The sequence below is a fragment of the Peromyscus maniculatus genome, chromosome 2 (assembly GCF_049852395.1).
Source record: "Peromyscus maniculatus bairdii isolate BWxNUB_F1_BW_parent chromosome 2, HU_Pman_BW_mat_3.1, whole genome shotgun sequence".
Taxonomy (NCBI): Eukaryota; Metazoa; Chordata; class Mammalia; order Rodentia; family Cricetidae; genus Peromyscus; species Peromyscus maniculatus.
The window spans coordinates 50,609,498-50,632,306 of NC_134853.1; positions in this window are offsets into that span (position 1 = coordinate 50,609,498).

Below are 22,809 nucleotides of genomic sequence, written 5' to 3' on the forward strand. Positions count from 1 at the left end.
GGGGATGGTTTTGGCAAAAGTCTAACATAAAGATATCCAAACTTAAGGACAGCTATTGCGAGTACCTACCACTTAGTGTCAACAGGCACATAGATAAACTCAAGTATGCTCACCCAACCACAGAGACAAGATTGCAAAGCCATCTGGGTACTTGATGTAACAGCTCTACCTTTTATTTTTTTGTGGGGATGTCATTTTAAGGCCATGTCTTACTGTGTAGGCCAAGGTGGTCTCAAATTCCTCAATCCACCTGCATCAGCCTCCCAAGTACTCTCCTTAGCTCCAGTGCATCACTATTAGTGCCTCATCATCACCCAGAAAGAGCAGCATGTTTGTGTCGGTCTTTAAATACTCAGAAATGGATATCCTGCTTTCTATATTTACTCAATGCCTTTATCCTTTTCTTTGATCTGAATCTGTATATGCTAAATAGCTATTTAATACAGAAACTTTTGGGGATGAATACCATGCACTGTCTCCCCATCTGGTTAGCCACTGGTTAGTGTTAACAGTAGAACTTGTCATGGATTCAGCTTGACCTGACCATAGCCATATGTTGCCATAACTGCCCAGAATAACACTGATTTTTCCCTGTAATGGCTGACCTCTATGACTAGAACCTTGACTAGAACCCAGCATGAAGGAACAGGTCTATCTGATACTAGCTTAAGGTAAACCAGCTATGTTCTGGCTTGGATGAAGTCACTTTTGCTCTGACTACTTTTATAGGCTTCTTCTGTCTTTGTGTCTTCTGTCATGAGCTCCACCGACTCTTGATGTTATCAGGACTGCTTTTGTCAGTAAGTCCCCAATAAACTGCAATCTTTAAAAAAAAATAGTTTTTTGTGTGTGTGTGTGTGTGTGTGTGTGTGTGTGTGTTTCGTGTTTGTGGGGACACATGCCAGAGGTAAGAGGGCAGCAGGTGAGTTGATTCCTTCCACCATGTAGGTCCCAGGGTTTGAACTCACATGTCAGGTATGGTCATCAATGCCTTTACTTGGAGAGCCACCTTGTTGGTCCTGGGTTTGTTTCTTGTTATGTAACACTATGGCACTCATTCTCATATACCAAGACAGTTGTTCCAAAACAGTCAGTGAGCCAGTCAATAGGAAATGAGGAAAGGAGAAATCCTGTCATCTGACTCCATGAAGGAAGTGTGGCTTGTGTATTGGATGCTCCATGGCCTACTTGTGAGTGAGTATGGGCACGTCCCCAAATTGCTGTATTTTTTGGGGCAGCAGTTTGTTGAATACCTCTTATCCCACTGACGTAAGGAAGGCTGGCATCTTGCTATTGCGGGGAGATTGGTGTTGCAATGGGCAGTTCAGGTGGCTGCTGATATCCATTTAGCTGCAGACAAGAATATAAAGATTTTTAGCTACAGTTACAGCTTGGAAAAAGCTATGTGTCTAAAATATATCAACCTTCTGACCTGTCTCATCTCAGGGTCTTCCCTGCCAGAAATGCCAATCTAGAGACCCTTGCTCACTTGGTTTCACTGAGGGGGTTAGAAAAGCAAGAGAAAACAAGTTTGAGCATTCAGTTTTGAGCAATCATAATCAGAATGGAATGTTAAACATTAGGAACCTTGAGAGGAGTGAAGACACTTTCCTATGACACTTGCTTTTTTTTTTTTTTTTTTTTTTTTTTTTTTTTTACCTCTCTGTTAATTCAGTACAAGGAAAAGGCACAGAATATTCAGGAGAGTGAAGAGTGCCTCCTATGTCAGAAATCAGGACCACTGCAGAATTTCTAAATGTTACAAAAACTTGGAACCAGCTGCTTTGTGAGTGGATTTGCCTGGATGGTGAGTCTGGGACATGGGAAGGAGTGACATTTCTCTGTTGGAAAATAATGCTGGAAAAGTGAGCAATGGTACTGTTCATTTAAACCCTCATCTAGTTGTACATATAATGCCTGCCAGATCCTGGGAAATCATTTTCTTAGAGTGGATTTTCCTGGATATGAGAGTCATGTCTAAATGAGACCGATTCACCAGAACAGCTGTCCCTTTCCCCATAGAAAATCACTGACAAAGCCCAAGGTATTCTGTGGGAAATGGGCACTCCACAGAATAAATCAGATTTTCTTTTTCTTGTTTAAGTGCCCAGAAAGAAAAAAACTATCAAATGCCCCTTAAGTTCCTTTCTCTTCCTCCTTAGCCCAGCTGGTGGGCAAGATTTCTTAGAATGTAGTCAAGGCCATTGCTAACCCGAGACTAAGTCTGGTTGGGACTGGGTGCACCTTCCCACCAAAGAGATGCAGGAACAAGCATACTGAATAGAAGAGGGCTGGTCCAAGAAAGCCCAGGTGGGATGATGTGCTTACAAGCAAGTAGAACCTTGGCAGCCCTGTGCAAGGAGGTCAAGCCAGAACAACCTTTGCTTCCTGCTGCTCCTCAGGGGGAAGGTGAGGGATTACCCCCCTCCAGCATTGCCAACTGTTGGAATGGGTTCCCTGCTCCACTCCTGTGAGTGAAGGCTGTAGGGAGCAATCAGAGGCCTCATAGTGGACTCGCTATTTACTGGCCCTTCCAGTATAAGATCTGATAGATAAATGTGCTAAATATATACTGATGAGCTACCACTCAGAATGCTCTCCAGGGCCCTGGACAGATGCTTTTATCTAGGCAGCAATGTACCTCCCAGCTTACACATTTGTTACCAATCTCCTGAGTCTCCAAAAATGTACCAAAGACAACTACTCTATTAGGGAAGACCCTACAGAGTAATGTGGGGGTGATTTTAACCCAAAATTCAGGCAGGAAAGGCAGAAGAAAAGTGGGACCCTGTTAACCTCCCTGCATCTGAACAGGTAATAAATGCCAGACAATACAAGTTTTCAGGTGACATGCTGTGATGGGAGTGCCCATATAAGAATTACAATGCATGCTAGGATTTGCCACCCGCCCACCATGCCTGCCATAGCCCAGTCAAAAAGCAGGATGGAAATTTGAGAATGACTTTGACTGTAGGGAGATGTGTTGGTATCTCCTATTCGTGCTGCAATACCTACTAGATACATTACTAGAGTAGTAGAAAAAAATCATTCTCTTGGTTCTGTAAGTGCTGTCTGAACTTAACTGATGCCCCTCTCCACATTCCCTCACAAACAGACAGAACCACTTTGTCTTCTCTTGGGAGGTAATACAATGGCCACCATAGATATTGTCTCAGAGATAGCAATAGCATCCTACTGTCATAAGTAAGCATGGTGGTTTGGAACCTCTCTGTTCTCATTACATACTGCCATTAATATAGATGATATCATGTTAACAGGGGAGGATTAGTGGGGACACAGTAGAATGATTATATGGTCACCTATGCACAAGGGGACAGACTATCATCCCCTAGAGTCATGGCCCTGGACCATCTGTGAAGCTCTTAGGGGTGCTCTCATTGATTCCAGACACAGAGATATAAAGTGCAAACCTCCCCCATCCCTCATACCATTAAAGATTCACAGGTTTTTGAGAGGCTCCCACGTTATTGGTAGGCTTTCCTTTCTCATGTACCTTCCAGCCTTTGGAACACTATCTGCAGATGAAGAAGGGAGCCACACAGGACTGGAATCTTCCCCAGCAGAAAGCATCTGTAAAGACTTTAACTTAACGTGCAACTGCAGTTAAAAGTCACTAGATGGCATGAGTTGGGCTCTGGTCTGAATAACAGGAACAAAAGTTTGAAGGTTTTGATGACTTCCAGGAAGGGAGCTGAAACTAGATAGAATCCTTTTACAACAGCAGTTTCCAGCAGTGTACAGTGGTCTTGTGCAGGTGGGCTACTTAGCAGTCATAGTACAAACTGGCCTGCCTGGCCTCAATCTTCTGTCTTACAGACACCTGCTATAAAGGAGTTATATGTACGTTCACAATAAAGTGTTTTTCAGTAGTTTATTAATTTACAAGTTGTGCTCATCCGGAAACTGCCTAACCACCTTAGGTGGTCACCCCAAGGCTATGATATAGTAAGTGCAAGAGAGGTTCACTGCCAGACCCAAAAATATTTGGTATCCACATGGGCCCAGCAGAGGGAACTCAAATATCTATCTGCTGCTGTGATGCAATCTGTCACTGGTCCTGCCTGGTCTGAGGCAGGAGAAAATCAGAACAGCTAACATGCAGAATTAACAGGTAGTATGGCTGATGGTAACTCATAAACCATTTAAGAATTACAAAGTTGTTTGTGCTGACAATCGTGGAGGACCTGAGACCTTATACTTGTGAATGGACTGTGTCATATGGAGCAACTATAACCTAGTCAGAGACATTCCTAGAAAAAGTGAGTGCTGGTGGTATTCAAAGTCTAGAAACTTAACATGTAATATAGCTACTCGTATCACGTTGAAGTGACTTCAGCTTTTACTTCATAATATATGCCCCAAGGATTGGGCCCCAACACGTGGTGTCGTATAGCACTTTATTTGCCATATGTAATCAAGCAGCAGAATTGGTGGAGTGAAAGAGAAACAAAAAGGTCATACAACATTAAAACAGCCAATACTGGGGCTATCGGGTAAAACTACTTGGACTGTGTTGAAGCTTTTGAAGAAATGTTAATCATATGATTGGCACAGCTGCCTGACTTACACGTCAGACACGCAACCTTACAATACTCCATTGGCAGTGCCCGAACCCCAAACAGGCTCAGGGTCTTGTGGAAAAGGAGAGTGCATAAGATTCTGAAAGCCAGATAGGAGGATACTGTGCACGGGCCAGCTTGTTCTGACCCCAGCCAACTCCAGTCTTACTGGCCATGATTACCCTGTGATTACCCCGGATTGCTGACTGATTTTTCCCATGTCTTTTCATAGCACACAATAGTCAAAGTCATTTGAGTGTTATGGAAATGTATGGTCTTGACCTTTGTACCAAGAATATATCTGATTGTTGGATTAGCTTAGGATAAGTCAAGTGCCTTCTGGCTCTGGTGGAGTCACTTTTCTGGTTAGAAAGAGCCTGTCTTTTTCTGACTTCAATGGTGAGGCTCTACTATGAAGGAAGCCACACTTCATGGAGGAGGAGTTGTTGATAATTTTTTCTTAATGTTCAGCAATTCTGTATATTAAGACCCCAATTAAGATTGCACTCTCTGCAATCCTGAATATCTTCCTTTTTTTTTAAAACTAGTTAACATATATTAGGACCAAATTATTCTGGAACAAACTGTCATGGAAGCATAAATTATAGCAGAGATATAGTAGAAGAGCTCAATTTTTAGAACTGAATCCCAAATTTCTGTCATTTTTCAATGCACGGATGTACTGAAATACATATTGAGTAGCAACAAAATTCTTCCTTCTGATTCCTGTGAGGATAAGAGCCACAGAGACATCATTACAAAATGACTAATGTCCTAGTTTCTTGTCTGTTGCTGGGATAAAACACTGACCAAAATCAACCTGGAGAGTTCCAGATTGGAGTTTATTGTCAGGGGAAGCCTGGCCAGGAGCTCAAGTGGCAACCTAGATGCAGGAACTGAAGCAGAGACAGACCATGGAGGATGTTGCCTACTTGATCACTTTCAGGCTCATGTTCAGCTACCTTTCTTATTCAGCCCAGGCAACCTGCCTAGGGATTGTACCACTCACAGTGGATTTGGCTCTCTCTCATCAATCAGCAGTCAAGACAATGCCTCATAGACATGGCCACAGGACAGTTTGGTGAAGGCATATCTTCAGTTATGATTCCCTCTTACGTGTATCAAGTTGACAACCAAGGTTGACCCTCACAAATGATCTGGTAACAAAAGTTTAATCAAAATGGAATATAACTAAGCCATTGTATGAATCTTTAGACATAATCCCCAAGTAGAAAAGAAACAGACTGCAGAATTGATGAACAGGAACATTTCTTGGGTGTGTGAAAAAGTATGACATTTGGAAAAGATACAGAGTTTTAAAGAAACAAAGCCGCCCAACTAAAATGACTCTTACTGTTCAACTGTTCCCTGCTCCAAAGCAAGCAAAGTGATAGAAGGATTTATGTATAGGGTTGACTGTTGTGGTCCACACAGGAATGTAAGAGTTGATAATAAGAATGACTATTTCTTGTATATATTCTTGTATGCTATTTCTTGGAGGTAGGGTGTGTGTACACATGTACAGGCCAACAGTCAACCTGGAATGCCAATTCCTCAGATGTCCTCTCCCTGACAGGCCTCTCTGTAGCTTGGAGCTTGCCCAGAAGGCCAGCTTTTTATGTGGGTTTACACCCTCACACTCATCTTTTTATGTGGGTTCTGGAGCTCAAACTCAGGCCTCCTACTCACACAGGAAAGCACTTTAGTGACTGAGTGATTTCCCAAGCTCAACCATTTCTAAAGTAAGCCTCAGGCCTCTTTCTATTTCCAGAGGGATGACTATTGATTAAATTTAGCAATACATGCTTAGTAGCAAAAATTTCCTTTAGAGCTAATGATGTTTGAGTCCTTTTGTTCTGCAGCAATATGCGTTGTAGCGTATTGTGTGGGAAATGCAGCCAGTTTTTCCTTAAATGTCTCACGGCCTCAGAAGGTAAACATAACACAAATGATCCGCCAATTTAACTGAACTATAAAATAAACATTGCTAATTTTAACTTGGAATTGTCTATAATTGCCTTTCATTTTTCAATGATGCTTATTGCACAGCAGTATGTTTTATATAACTTTAATTTACTTTAAATTTAACTTGTTTTCAATATAGGACATTATGATGTGGCACTTCTTTATTATGGATTTGTAAATATTTAAAGAGTTGCTATTTCATAGCTGCTCATATAAGAAATAGTACAATGGGCTCCATTTTGGGGTTCAGATTATTATCAGTTAGGGGATACTTGCAAAGCATCTGTATATGTATTCAGCTCTGACTATTCATTCCCCTTTAGACTACATTCATTGTTCCCTTCTTCTTGTCCTGTTTTCAGTTCATTATTGGGCTTGGAACTCAGATCTACACACACTAGGCTAGTGCTCTAGCACTGAGCTATGTCCCCAGACCTAATAATAATAATAATAATAATAATAATAATTATTATTATTATTATTATTATTATTATCATTATTATTATTATTATTTTTGAGACAGGGTTTCACTCCGTAGCCCAGGCTGGTCTCGAACTCACAAAGATCCACCTGGCTCTGCCTCACGAGTGCTGGGATTAAAGGCATGCATCACCACCACCTGGCCCCAGACCTCATAATTATTAATCATTAGTCAGTCATGTCCTCATGTCCCATCAGTGTTCTGCTCCTACAGCTTGCCATGACAGAGAAGGTTAGTTCAGACGGGTCTCGGAAGCTATTTAAAATGTATTCTGAAGGGAGAGGATATTGTATTCTACCTTACAAGTATCCAGAAATACAGCATCATCAGAACCAAACAGTGACAGTCTGTCCTCTCCCTTTGCTACTCTTTTTTTTCTTTCTTTTTTTTTTTTTTTTGTGTGTGTGCCTGACTCTGATACTTCTTGAAACCAGCAAAAGTTAAGGTAGACAAAAATTTAAAGACCTAATTTAAGAGGAATAGAGTCTCAAAACAACATTCTTAATGAGGCTCTCAAATATTTAGGTCATACCATTCTATTTTTTAAGAGACCCGCTTCTAGATAGGTAAGTGTATGACCCACTTCCGAATGTAGATGTAAAATGGAAATAGTTTTAAACTTTCTCTGCTTGCTCAAGTAATTGTTAAGTAAAAAGAAGATAAACTTTTAAACTTTGCTGAGCAGTTTTTTAAGAGAGGTAGCTTTTCAAATCATTCTCTAAAGTCAATGTTGCTACCAATTATTCACTTATCACAGGTGTTTGTTGGTCTATGGCAGTTATGTAGAAGCTGTATAGTGCAGACAATAACCAAGGCCCAAGTCTCTTGGACCTTACAGCTGAGTCATGAGTTGCTGTTCAGTTATTCCAGTAAGAAACCATCCCAAGACCTTGATGTTTAAAATAGGTACTTGTCTCTCATGGATCTACAGCAGGAACTCAACCAAGTGATTTTCCTTTGAGATCTCAGGTGTATTTGAAGCTTGGATGGTGTCATCTGAAGGCTTATCTGGCCTAGACATCTAAGAGAATCCACTGTCATGGCAAGAATCAATTGTTTGTCAGCTGGGGTTCATCTAAGGTGATGAATCAGCTTCTATACACAGCATATGCCTGTGGCATGGGCTTCCCAAAGCCCAGTGGTTAGCAGGGTTTCAAAAGCAAATGTAAGATAGAGTGCAAGTGTAAGGTTCTTTGGGAACCTTATGTCATTCAATTTATGTCATTTTGATGATGTTAACTTTGATAGCAAGGTTAAGGTGGCACCTGCTAGATGTTCACTATGAACCTACAATTTCCCACTGCTGTTTGGTTTTTACTCTTTTACTCTTTTGGAGGGCCTGCCACCCAGCTCCCAAATAAATTACACATGGATGCTTATTCTTAATTATAAATGCCTAGCCTTAGCTTGCCTTATTTCTAGCCATCTTTCCTTGACTTTAAATTATCCTGTCTATCCTTTACCTCTGGGCTTTTTCCCTTTCTTACTTTTGTAACTTTACTTTCACTCTTACTAAAAGCATATCAATTTAATTAGTTCACTGAAGAATTTGGATTTTCCCCAAGTATCTTTGCAGGACATAGCTGTGACTGATATGACTTTGCTCATGTTGGTGGTTTTCTTGAGCCAGATAAACTGAGAACGTGACTTTTAATGTTTGTAGAGAAGGTGTGACCCCAGTGCAGTGTGAGATTCATATTTTATTAGATTGCTACTGTCTTTTTACACCTAGTGTTTAGATTTATATGCATTGGAATTCTTTGGTTATGTGACTGCCATAAAAGAGCCCATTGGGTTGGCTTACTCCAGCTCCTTAACAGTATGCTACAGACCAGGTGGTTTACACAGCAGAACTGTATTTTCACATAGATCTTAAGAATGGAGTCCAAGTTCAAGCAAGGTTGATTTCTTCTGAGAATGCTCTTCTTGGCTTGTAGATTGTAGTAGTAGTTTCGTGTCAGCTGCCAGCCCTCAAATAATGACACAGAGGTTTATTATTAATTATAAACACTCAACCTATATCTTAGGCTTGTCTCAATTAGCTCTAATAACTCAAATTAATCCATTCATATCAATTTATGTCCTATCACATGACATTACTTCTCTTCCATCTTGTACCTCCTGTTTCCTCTCCATGTCCCCTGTGTGCATCAATTTATTTCCTGCTTCCTCTCTCACTGCCCGGAAGTCCCACCTTTCCCTCCTGCCAAGCTATTGGTCATTCAGCTTTTGTTAGAGCAATCACAGCAATACATCTTCACACAGTGTGCAAACATCCCACATGAGTAGATGACCGTCTTCTCCCTGGGTCTTCACATGAGCTTTCTGCTGTGCCCAATTGTATCCTAATGCTCTATTTTCACAAGGACACCAGTCATTTGATTGGAGTTCACCCAGTGACTTCAAGTAACCAATTACTTGAACAATTAATTAATTTGTGAACTCTCTATGGTCCTCTGGCTTTTGTAATCTTTCTGTCCTCTCTTCCACAATGTTCCCTGAGCCATAGGTGCAGAAGTGTTATGTAGATGTATCCATTGGGACTGGGCACATGCACATCAATAAAAATAAACATTTTTAAAAAAGTGATCACTAAGAGAACATTTACTAAGCCAAGAGTAGTGACATACATGTGTACTTCAGCTAGAGAGGCCCAGGCTAGGCTGGAACCACATGGTGAGACTTTCTCAAAAAGTCAAATAAAAACAAAGTATAAAGGGCAGAAAGATGGCTTAGTAGTTAAAAACTCTTGCTGCCAAGACTGAACCTAGATTCACCCTCCAGAACCAAAGAATCAATTTCTACAAATTGTCCTCTGGCCATATATTTGTGCTATGGGATGAACGCATATGCACACAAAATCCACAAATATTAAAAATTAAAACCAAACCCCATAAAACATAAAAAGTTTACTTAACAAACTATTGAGACATGTACCCAGAATGCACTTAACTTGTTCTAGAAAAAAAATTCTTTCAAAAATTCAAACTATTTCAAAGAGGTTGAAAGTGACTATGATAGCCCCAAGTGCATGAATACCTCTTCTTGCATGTTGGGAGACATTTTCCAGGGAGAATTCTCAAACAGATGTTTCATCCCATGGTGACTCTAGAAGGGACAAAACTATACTTCTTTAAGATTATTGCACACCTCTGACTTGTCATTGGTTCATTTTTTCTGTTGGCTACCTTGAGCTTGAAGACTTTATCTCCAATGAAGGTAAATCTTTATGAAGTGAATAATCTGTGGGAAACCTAAATGAAAAGCCTTGTGTTGTATTTATAGTATTTCTAGAATACTATAAACTCATGAGCCATAGAATTCATGAAAGATAGACCATGGATAATGATACTGTCATTATGGCTTGTATATGGTGTAACATGAATCTTAAAAGGTCTTATTAATAAAAAACTCAAGCCGGGCGGTGGTGGTGCACGCCTTTAATCCCAGCACTCGGGAGGCAGAGCCAGGCGGATCTCTGTGAGTTCGAGGCCAGCCTGGGCTACCAAGTGAGTTCCAGGAAAGGCGCAAAGCTACACAGAGAAACCCTGTCTCAAAAAACCAAAAAAAAAAAAAAAAACAACAACAACTCAGTAACAGTTATTGGGGTGAATGCTGGAAGATCAGAGGAGCAGAACAAGCCACAGCTAACCTCACCTTGTCAGCTTCTCAGCAGATCCTCTTTCTTCAAACTGGAAGCCTCTGTGTCCTCATCCAGAATGGATCTCAGCTGAACTGCTGCTAAAAGCCTAAAAGCTTAAAAAGACTTTAGTTCCTGGTCCTCATGCCTTATATACCTTTGTGCTTCCTGCCATCACTTCCTGGGATTAAAGGCATGTGTCTTTCCCAAGCAAGACATGAGATCTCAAGTCTTGGGATTAAAGGTGTGTGTCACCATGCCTGGCTTCTATGTCTATCTAGTGGCTGTCTATTCTCTGACCCCAGATAAGTTTATTAGGGTGCACAATATATTGGACGACACAATATCACCACAATATGGTGCTTGTTTTTTTTTTTTTTTTTTTTTTTTGGCCTGGCATAATGCCAAGTACTTTCCTGATTTTATCCTTTGTATTAGTCTATGTTGTAGTTCATTTCTATTACCACTAGTTTACAGACAAGAAAACTGAACATATTGGGTGGTTAAGAAACTTCTCTACTCAAGTCATGTTGAAAGTCATAGGGGAAAAGCTATCCCAGACATGGTTCCTCTGTAGAGGCTTCATCTGAACTCCAGTGGTGGTGTCTGCCCCTCACCACTGCACCTGCATTCTAAACTCCTAGCAAACAAGAATCTTCTTTGAGGCTAAAAGCCAATAAAACTGATATAAAGAACTGCTTCCCATCATGAAATCTTCAACAGATATCATATCTAAAAGTGAATCTTACAGGGAAAATGGCCATTGGACTGGTCAGAAAAGAAGAGAAAAGAATTTGTCGTGGAAGAATAACATACACAGAAAAGGACAGGTTACAGACTGCAACCCACAGCTCCAGGGAGGCTAGCTAGCAGGGAGGACCCTAGGAAGGATGCATGGATCACCCATTGAAAGAGAAATAGATGAGATCTACATGAGCAAACTGGGGGTGAGGGGAGTAATGGAGGGCAACGGATGGGGTATGAGAACATAGGGGAACGGAAGGTTCGAGCTAGAACGAACAGGGACAGAGTGGGAGAGCAAGGAAAGAGATACCATGATAAATGAAGATATCATGGGAATAGGGAGAAACAGAGTACTAGAGAAGTTCCCAGGAATCCACAAGGATGACCCCACCTTAGACTACTGGCAGTATTCGAGAGGTTGCCTGAACTGGCCTACTCTGGAGATCAGATGGCTGAATAACTTAACTGTCATCATAGAACCCTCATCCGGTGACTGATGGAAGAAGATGCAGAGATCCATGGCCGGGGTCAGGCCGAGTTCCAGGAGTCTAATCAATGAGAGAAAGGCGGGATTCTATGAGCAAGGGACATTGAGATCATGATGGAAAAATGTACAGAGATGACCAGCCAAACTAGTAGAAACTCATGAACTGGGGACCAATAGCTGAGGAGCCCCCAGGGTACTGGACTAGGCCCTCTGGATAGGCGAGACAGTTGTTTAGTGTAAGCTGTTAAGGGGGCCACCAGGCAGTGGGATCGGGACCCATCCCTGGTGCATGAGCCAGCTTTTTGGAACCTAGTGCCTATGATGGGACACTTTGGGCAGGCTTGGTGCAGGGAGGGGGCGCCTGGACCTGCCTCAACTGAATGTACCAGGTTCTGCTGACATTCCATGGGAGACCTTTCCTTGGAGGAGGTGGGAATGGGGGGAGGGGGTGGTTGGGGGAAAGGCTGGAGGGCAGGAGGAGGGAGAGGAATGGAATCTGTGGTCGGTATGTAAAATGAATAGAAAATCTCTAATAATAATAATAATAATAATAATAATAATAATAATAATAATAATAAAGAAAGGGACAGGTTACAAGGTTTAGAAGTAAGGTAGAGAATGTGGAAGTCACAGTTTTACCCTGTCATTTCATCCCACATCCCTGTTTCCTGCCAAGGACTATGCTTTTGGGTTCTTTTACAGGCTCGATGGACCTGGACCAATCCTTCTGGAATATGTCTATCTAGAGTCTCCATAGTTCCTTTTTGCCTCATTTTTAATGAGTCAGTGCTGACCTTTGAGGTGTGTTTTCATGGCTTTCTGTGTGGTATCCTTGGTGATCAGTTGTTGACACAGGCTTCCGAATGTTGAGTAATTAGACATTTATGTCTCAGGCATTCCCTGCTCAGAGAAGGAAAGTCCACTCCTTAAACTGAGACACCTAAGGAGAGACATCAGAAGCTCTCCCATCTCGTCACATATCTTATTGTGTTTATTATGGCATTTTGGTTGCTATGGTGACAGGAAGGAGAGCCTGTAGGGAAGGGTGGTGAAAGACTTTGCTCTGAGGGGAGGCCAATAAAGGCCCTGAATATTACCAAGGATCACTCTCAGGAAATGACCTTGGCTATCATGTCATTATTCCCAGCACTCAGGAAGCAGAGGCAGGTGGATTTCTGTGAGTTTAAAAGCAATCTGGTCTACATAGTGAGTTTGAGGACAGTGAAGGCTATAAACTGAGACGTTATGTCAGAAAAAAAAGAAGAAAAGGAGAGAGAGAGAGAGACAGACAGACAGAGACAGAGAGACAGAGAGAGACAGAGAGAGAGACAGAGAGAGACAGAGAGAGAGAGACAGAGAGAGAGAGAGAGAGAGAGAGAGAGAGAGAGAGAGAGAGAGAGAGAGAGAGAGGAGAGAAGCAGTATGACACCTGTGCCTCTTCCCTCTGGCTAACCTCATCCATTGCCTACTTCCCTTAGCATATATTTAAACTCATGTTCTAAAGCAGCACTGTGCATTCTCCTGGTCTACCCTTCATTGCTAATATTTAATATTATTCAGAATGATTTCTCCATTCCTATCACTTATGAGTCCTGTATGAAAATTTTAACTTAAACACAGGTTTATTGACCCTTACTTTTATTCAAGGTCAGTTCAAGTGCTATTTTTATTATTTCAAGAAGAATTAATTAATGCATTCTATTAGTTTGGACTTATGTGGAGACTGAGGAATCTTGGACATGTGTGCCCCAATCCGCAGTTTTGACTGAGAGTGTTGTGGCCAGACAACATTTGGGAACCTTCTCTGTCTTCTCCCCTTGACGGGTGACCGTGGTTAAACAGCTCTTTAAACAGACGTTCTTTTGTCAGAACCGCAGGTCGTATAGTCCCCTCCAAATAATTATTACTTATGAACTAGATAAAAGCCCTGTGTTGTCTGATACATAAACTTGGAAATGGGCAGATGGGGTCAGGGACAGAGTTGGTCTAGATTTTGCCCTGGCTTATTTAAAACATCAAAGACAGGGACAGGGAGAGAGCAACTGGACACCTGTTTTAGAAACATCTTTGGTGGAGAGACAAAGGTGAGACACCAAAACTGTTTGTCCTTTATGTCCTGAAAATGTCCCTCCGCACAAAGATCAATCTCTTTTTTTAAAAACAATGATGTGAACAACCCCCAAGAATTCGAAGTTGGAACTGTGCATTTTAAAATTTTTCAGTAATAATATTTGCATATATAAATAGGTTCATTTTATTTTAGAAGTAACAGAGAAAGATGATGATTCTGAGGCAAAGTGAACTAGAGAAGAAACTACAAACATTTTTAAAATTATCCCAATATTTGCATCAGTCTTGATTTTTCTCATCTTCTCAGAGAGGATGTAGAAAAGAGCTCACATTATTTGCACGACTGACACTCAAACCCTCTTTCCCAGAACTCTCTGTTATTGTTCTTGTTTTATTTTTTTTCTGCAAAATCCTAGCTATGTATTAATTTTAACATATCATATGTTTTAACAAATTATTTATCCTTCTCATCGCTTTGTATGTTTGAGACTTCATGATTCACATTCTCAGAAAAGTTCTCAGAGAAACTGAAGCCACATAGGTTTATTTCCCTGTTTTACTTTAGCACGAGGCAGGAATACTATCTAGATATTTCTATTTTTACTCTATAATGAGGACACTGAATCTAAAAATTGCACACCTCCCTGAGCTGTTACATTTCTTGTTCACTTTAACCTGAATAAGGGCTTCAGGTTTTCATGGAGTCAGATTTATGCAATGCCTGTTTTGAGGCAGTAAACATCCTGTCATCCTCAGAATTTAGTGTTTATTTCTCCTTGTAATGAGAAAGCCCTCTGGCTGTCCAAGCAGCTGTAATTTCTCACTAGTTCTGCATAAACATTTCAATATATAATGAGTCATTGTTGGATTTGATAAAGAAAATGGAATTAAAGAAAGAGTAATTTACATGTGGGTTGCCCTCCCATTAAGGTTTGTAGCAAATGTGGAAGAAATGAAAATGTATGAGCCAAAAGGGGGTGTGATGGTGCAACTTGTCATCCTCACACTGAAAAGGAGGATCACAAACTCAAGGTCATCCTTGACTACATAGCAATTTCCAAGTCAGCCTGGCCTACAGGAGACCTTATTTCAAAAAGAGGTGTGGGGATGGGGTGGGGGTTAAAAGGAAAAAGATGACTGTGGTTTTCAAAATGGGGAGGAATGTTTGATGTTACCTTGATACACTCTGTTGCCAACATTCTTTGCTTACTCATAAGCAGAAATGCTCCATGAAGAAGACATTGTGTTCCCAAAAGGACCCAAGTCTCCAGCGTAAAAGAAGTCCCCACAGAATCCATATTGCCCTGTTTCCCAGCACCTTCCAGTAAAAAGAGGATGGGAGTGTGTGCCTGAAGGAAAACCAACCTGACAAAGATGATGAGCTACCCAAAAGTCTGGTTTGGGATATGGTTTGAGTTTGTCCCCCAAAGTTCATGACCTATAAGCTCGTGGTAGTCTTAATGAGGTGGGACCTGTAAGAGCAGGGGCTCAGTGTAAGGTAACTTTGGGAATGATTGCTGCTCTCCTGGAGTCAGTTCTTGATAAAGTGGGCTATAGAAAGCAGACCACCATGCACCTGTGTTTTCCCATCGTGACGTGATGCAATCCTCACTGAAGTCCTGACAGAAATGTATGTGACCCAGGGTTTTCATCCTCAGAAACTGTAAGCCAACCAAATCCCTTTATTTTGTAAATTCCCAAGACCCAGCTACTTTTTGTAGCAACAGAAAATTGAAAAAAAAAAACAAAAACAAAAAACAAAAAACAAAAAACCACGGTGAACATCCTCCTAAACTGCCTTCCTCCTTTTTTCTTTCTTTCTTTCTTTCTTTCTTTCTTTCTTTCTTTCTTTCTTTCTTTCTTTCTTTCTTTCTTTCTTTCTTTCTTTCTTTCTTTCTTTCTTTCTTTCTTTTTGTTGTTGTTTTCGAGACAGAGTTTCTCTGTGTAGTTTTTGGTGCCTGTCCTGGATCTCACCTTATAGACCAGGCTGGCCTTGAGCTCACAGAGATCTGCCTGGCTCTGTCTCCTGAGTGCTGGGATTAAAGGTATGGGCCACTGCCGCCCAGCCTGTGACTCCTTTTAAAGCTTAGAGTGTGTTATCCTGGTAAGACTAAATACTTGGGTAGAGGCTCCTTCCTTCTAGAGTACGTGAATTCAGAACACCCTTTGTGAAACACCAGTAAAAACTACTTTCTCTAGGTAATTTGCCATGTCCCTTTGTATCTAGTCTTACTGCTTGCAAGCTTCCTAGGGACAGCCTGAAGGTGACCCTTGCAGTTCCCTTTTTTTTTTTTTTTTTTGGTTTTTCGAGACAGGGTTTCTCTGTGTAGCTTTGCGCCTTTCCTGGAACTCACTTGGTAGCCCAGGCTGGCCTCGAACTCACAAAGATCCGCCTGCCTCTGCCTCCCGAGTGCTGGGATTAAAGGCGTGCGCCACCACCACCCGGCTGCAGTTCCCTTTTATCTTGTTTAAATGTAAGATGTATTTTTTTCTAAATAATCAAGTGGATTTTTAATATTTTATATTTGAGCCAAAATTATTTGCTTTACAACGTTTGACCTTTCTACAAGCATACATAAGGCCCTGGCCTTAGAAAATATCTAGAAAATATCTCTGTGTTTAAATTGGTATATTTGGCTTGTAGTGGAATTTGGATCAAGATTGAAAAGCCTCAGTGGGGTCCCAGAGAAAGGAAGAGGGGCTGTGCATGTTAACTAACTCCTACGAGCCGCAGAGGACCAAGCCTCCTCAGCACTCAGTGCTCCTCAGAATATGGTGTCCTAGCAGGATTCTCAGATACATTCCGTGGATGTTCATGGCGTCCTAGAGAAGGCACAGCTATGCTTCATTTGTGTGTGCTAGTCGAGTTTATAAACCATTTAAAACATCAGTGCAGCATTTTTAGCATAAGCAGAGGTATTATTCTGAATTTGTAATTTAAACAAAACTTTGCACATTCAGAGATCGGAAATCCTTCAAGGGGTTTTGTTTCCACAAGAATTTGAGAAAAAATACTAGTGTAGAAATTTTATTAAAGTGATAAGAAACTGAATCTTCCTAAAATTGCATATTATAAATCACCACAGAAAACATAATGGCTTGTGTACATAGCTCACATCACCAGAGGCTGAGTCTGGAATCCAAAGAGAAAGAACGCAGAACATTGATGGTGAATGTCTGGAAATGCCCAGTCTTTGTGAGAGGTAACTTGGTAATAGGCTTTATTTTAATCAATTAATTAAAATGACTTTGTTTTGAGCCTAGTCCAGGCTGGTCTGGGACTTGCGATGCAGCCTGGGATGATCTCAAACCTGTGGCAATTCTTTGCTTCTGTCTCCCCAGGGCTAGGATTGTAGGCATGAGCCACAGTCCACCCCATTTTTGCCTCATCAGCCCCCAGCATTACCAATGTGAGGCACTGAGAGAAGACCTTCAGTTGATGATCTTAACTAAGAAGAAGCAAATTATTTTTTAAAGATACAAACGTATTTACAAACGAGAGTCTTGTCCCGGGGTGTCTCATGCCCTCTTATGGTCTCCATGGGCACTGTGCACATGTGACAGATGCACATATATGAAAACAAATTAACTTTAAAATCTTGTTTTTAGAATGTGCAGAGGTTGTTTGGAGGTCCTTTACAGTATCTCTCTTCATGTCTTCTCTTTAGGAAACTCCCTTGGTGGATGCTAGTGGTGCTTGTCAGTGTAGAGAAGGGTTTAATAAAGGTTTAACAACAAACCCGTAACACTCTCTGTGTATATGCTTTAGGTCTTCACATTTCTATCTTTTTTTTTTTTCCGAGATAGTATTTCTCTGTGTAGTTTTGGTGCCTGTCCTGGATCTTGCTCTGCAGAACAGGCTGGCCTCAAACTCACAGAAATCCACCTGGCTCTGCCTCCTAGGTGCTGGGATTAAAAGTGTGCACCACCGCCACCCGGCCACATTTCCATCTTTGGCACTATGGTATTTCTCTTTCCTATGACATGGAGCATGAGGAAAGTGATCAGAAAATGATTTTTGAATGAAGAAATATATTCACAGCATGGCAGATTTCACAGGCAGATTCCATCCGCTGTGATACATGGAACAGATGGAACATATTTTTAAAAATTAACTGCTGCATTAAAAAGAAGAAAGGGGAGGGAGAGAGGGGGGAAAGGGGAAGAGGAAAAGAAGCCAAGTGCAATCAGGTACTGAGTCTCCTAGCTACTTGGGAGGTTGAGGTAGAAGGCACCTGAGCCCACAAGTTCAAGGCCAGTCTGGGCACATAGAAAGACACCCATCTCCAAACAGCAGCCCCGGCAGCAGAGAGCTTTAAAGGACAGGTTCTCTCATGTGAAGTCACAGTACCAAGTAGATACTACTTTTTCTAAATCACACCAAGTGGTTTACACTTGATATGACAGGATCCGAGGAATTACCCCAAAACCTTGAGTTCCAAAGACGCTTGATAAAAACAGCTAGAGATGGGACAGTTGGCACTGAGTAGACTGGGCAGGAATATGTTGTGACTCAGGTGCTATAGGAATGAGATTGCAACTAATTCATGGTCATAGTCTCAGTAAAATAACGGAACAGACAGAGTCTGTTTTTCATTACTATAGCAAAATACCGTCGGCAGGCTAACTTTATAAAGAGATTTATTTAGGCCAAAATTTAATGTTTAAAGTCCAAATGGAGTCCATTGGGTTACACACACACACACACACACACACACACACACACACACACACACACACACACAACTAAAACAAACAAAAGAAAGTAGAAATGGGTTTATTGGGAAGAGAAAAGGAATTACTGGCAAGGACACAAGAGAGGGTTATAGAGGAATGATTTCATGGTTGAAATATATCGTATGCATGCATGAAATATCATAATGAAACCATTATTATGCACAATGAATATATGCTAACAAAACATGTAAAGCTTTGGGGAGGGTACTTCTTGAGCAAATCAACTCATGGAGGATGACCTGGGGAGAACACCTAGGGAGTGAGAAGGTACATCTCAGAACAGGAAGACATCAGACTGGGGTCATGCAGTCCCTTCCAGCAACACACCTCACTGCATTTAAGGACTTCCTGTAGCTCTTATCTCTCCAAAGCTCTGCACACCTCCCAATGCCTACACCTTGGGGACCAAGCTTCTAATTCCTAAATCTTGGGAGGCAAACAACATCAAATCCCATGATGAATATAAAAAGTATTTTGAAAGTATATCACTCTTTGACACAAGAATTGTTCTAATTCTGTCTGGGCTCTAGCCCCTCAATATCAGATATATCAGATCTCTCTCTCTCTCTCTCTCTCTCTCTCTCTCTCTCTCTCTCTCTCTCTCTCTCAGACTATAATGAGTAGAAATTAAGTATAAAACATTTTTGTCTGCAATGCATATGGTGGGTCTAGTAGGATGAATATTTAGTTACATTTTAAAAATGGTTTCAAAATATTAGTGGATAAGAAAATGGAACACTCAGGAGAGCAGGCCCTGCACCTCACCAGGGCACCACAAACAAGCCAACATTGTTAGCTCAGGTATAGGTGAGCCAGCCCTGAAATTGTGACCATCGAGAGCTGTCCCCATTTCTCATCTGGTGGACCAACCCTACAGCTGTCCAGGCCCAGACCCAGGGTTATGACTTGGCTTGTCCTAACATCCACTCCATTTGTGATCTGCTGGAGCACATGAAGGAACCTGACCCACAGACCTAAAGCTGCAGAATCTCCACAACACAAGGCACCAGCGGGATGACCAGGAAGAGTCCTAGTCGGGGCCCAGCATTGAACATGTAGTGGAGACCAGGATCCTCGAACCAGACCAATGACTTTGCAATGAACACTTGTAAGTAGAGATGTATGGACAGAGAGGTATATGGTTTGAGTTGTTGGGTTGTACTGAGAGAGAGAGAGAGAGAGAGAGAGAGAGAGAGAGAGAGAGAGAGAGAGAGAGAGAGAGAGAGAGAGAATAGCCACTGAATGTTGAACATTTAAAAAAATATATCAATGTACAGAAAACTTGCAACTTTAATTGGATCAATCTGTATCACTGTTGGGAATATCTGACTGTATGTCCTTGTGTGTGTACTTATGTGTATAAACATATGTGTATGCGTGTTGTATGCCACTGTTTATTTTTATACTTTAAACAGCGTTCTCCTGAGAGGCTCCAGCACTCTGTGTGTGTGCTTGCATAAACACAAAGGTTGTTGCCTTGGGTCTCTTTTGTACAGCTCTTTGCTTTTTGGAGCAAACCTGAAAATAGGCACACAACACTCCTTCCATCCCTGAGCTCCGTCTGCATGGCTGCTGTGTCTGTCTTCCTGCCCCTAGCAGTGTTCATATAGCATCACCTATGTGCGGTTAACTCATCAAAGGCTAATTTAGTAACATTTATCTGTTGTTAATTAATTAACATTTATTAGATTTTAGAAGGTGGCTGGTGCTGTTTGAGGCTTTCCTTTCGTAGGGAGAACAGTCTGAGGCACACATGGGTCATTGAGGAACAGTCTGAGGTCATTGTGAGAAACTGATGCTCTTTTTCTCTTCTTGAGGTCTTATAATCTCTATGGCATCCTTAAAGGTTTTCCTATTCAGTTCTCTGTATCCATGCAGATGAATAGCTAAACAGATCAGGGTAGCCATAGATTTACAATGCATTTCTTAAGACAAAGACTATTAAATGTTCTATTGACTATAAATCCAGTTCCTCCAAGCAGTATATCCCAGATAGATTTAATCAGCACTTTAGCTGTGTTTGAAATACCTTAATTTCCAACTTCAACTTTGCTAACTAACCTTAAAACAAATCACATCTCATATTTAATTGGTAAACTGAGAACCACAACTGATAGTGTTATGAATTTACAAAGATGTTTTTCCTTTGAATATTGAATATATAGAGTTGTAGCACTGAAAATTACTGAATTACTTAATAAATGCTTTGTGTTGAATGTATCTTTAAAATCACCCTCAAAAGTTGTATGACAAATGAAATCCATGTGTCTGACTCATGAAAATTTACATACACTAATTTTTATATTGTTCAAATTTATTGCAAGTAGTATCCTGATCTCAGAGCCCCACGCCCTTAGATAAAGGATGGCAGCAGGTGCTAGATGTCTCCTCTCTTGTAATTGTTTCCCAAGAGTTCGTCACCTAGAAGACAGGCTTTATAATCTTACAGATCTGCTACTTTCCTAGGCATCATGATGTCCAGAGCATGGAGATTTGTCGGTGGGGGCTACAGAGCAACCACATCCAGATACACAGTGGTGCGGGAGCACCAAGCCTGCTCGTTGCCAGTGCCTCACAACACAGAAGGATCCCTCTTCTCCCTTTTCTGCTCCCTGTACCCATAAGCTTATCTGCACTTAGTGGGAAGATTGACGTTTCTGAGTACATCCAGAAGGCATCAGCTTATTATGCACAATTGCTTATTGGCTAGTAATGAGGTTAAAATTTAGTCAAAGACCGGCATGGTGCAGAGATCCTGCTATAAATGATGCTGCCTGTCAATATATTTATTCCTACATCCGCACTTTCCATTTAATCCACTCTAAGCAAACATCAAAATTAGATCAACAATGAATTTAAATTCCTGGAGCAGTTCCACATCAAAGTACTTAGTGGGGTTAGGATAACATTATACAATATATTCCAATTTGTTATTGAAGAACAGTGCAATACAGTGGATGCTTGAGATGGAGTCTTCACGTGGTTTGTTCTTTAAAATAAGATAATGGACACATTTTACTGTTAATCCCCAAGGTACTCTCTCTCATTATATATCAGGCCTGTTGATCACCACTTAGGAGACCTTGTCGGCCCCACGTGGCTTTTAAATTGCCAATTAGCAGCCCTGTCACCAGCCACAAATGGGGAGCATGATTTCAAAAACAAGCATTGCATTTCTTCTAAGGTTGTACTAAAAAACATGAAAGCGAGGCTGCAGGGAGCAAAGGAGGCCTTCAAGCTCCTGAACTGATTCTAAAGGAGGGGACTCCGTGCAAATGTGTCTGCACACTGCAGTCCCTGTGCTCTGAGTGAGCACCCCCCTGAGACCCGTGGGCATGTTTTGCTTCACTTCATGCAAACTGCTTTGAGATTTCTGCCATCATTAAGTCAAAATTTAGTGCAGCCATTTTATTCAGAACCAAACTGAGTGACACTTGCTCAGTCAGTGAAGAGAGAAGTGCAATGTCTGTTTGTCACATGACACAAATGTGGATGTGTTACACATGGCCTTGGTCTCTGCGAAAAGAAAGAGATAACACATTTGCTTATACTCAAGGCATGTGTACATTGCTGATCTAAATCAGATCTTTCAGATACACACACACACACACACACACACACACACACACACACCATCTCTCATTGTTTTCATGTAAAGATAGCACTGCCTATTATTATGCTTTGTGAATTGGTTAATGATGTCTCAAGTCTAGAGCATGACTTTGAGAATTATGTGTGCTCATTGTTTTTTATTTTTAATTCTTTCACCTTCTATCCAATTCCCGAATATGTGTCTTTCATTTGTGACCTTTGGTGCTTTATTATTTTAGTACTGTGAATTTAAATATGAATGTATAAAGGTATGTCTGAAAAAGTACTAATATAAAGCATTTATATGGAGTGTAAAAAACATAAAAGCTTTTTATAAAGCTTTATAAAATATATGTCAATCTAGATAAATTTGTTTAGAAAAAAGAATTGGGTTTGAAATTATGTTGGGATAAGTTCTCATCACTGCGTATAAGGGGCAGTGGAAACAAGAATGCCAATATTAACAGTGTTAACACTTATTGTAACTGTATTTTGTGTCAAACACAGTGAAAGG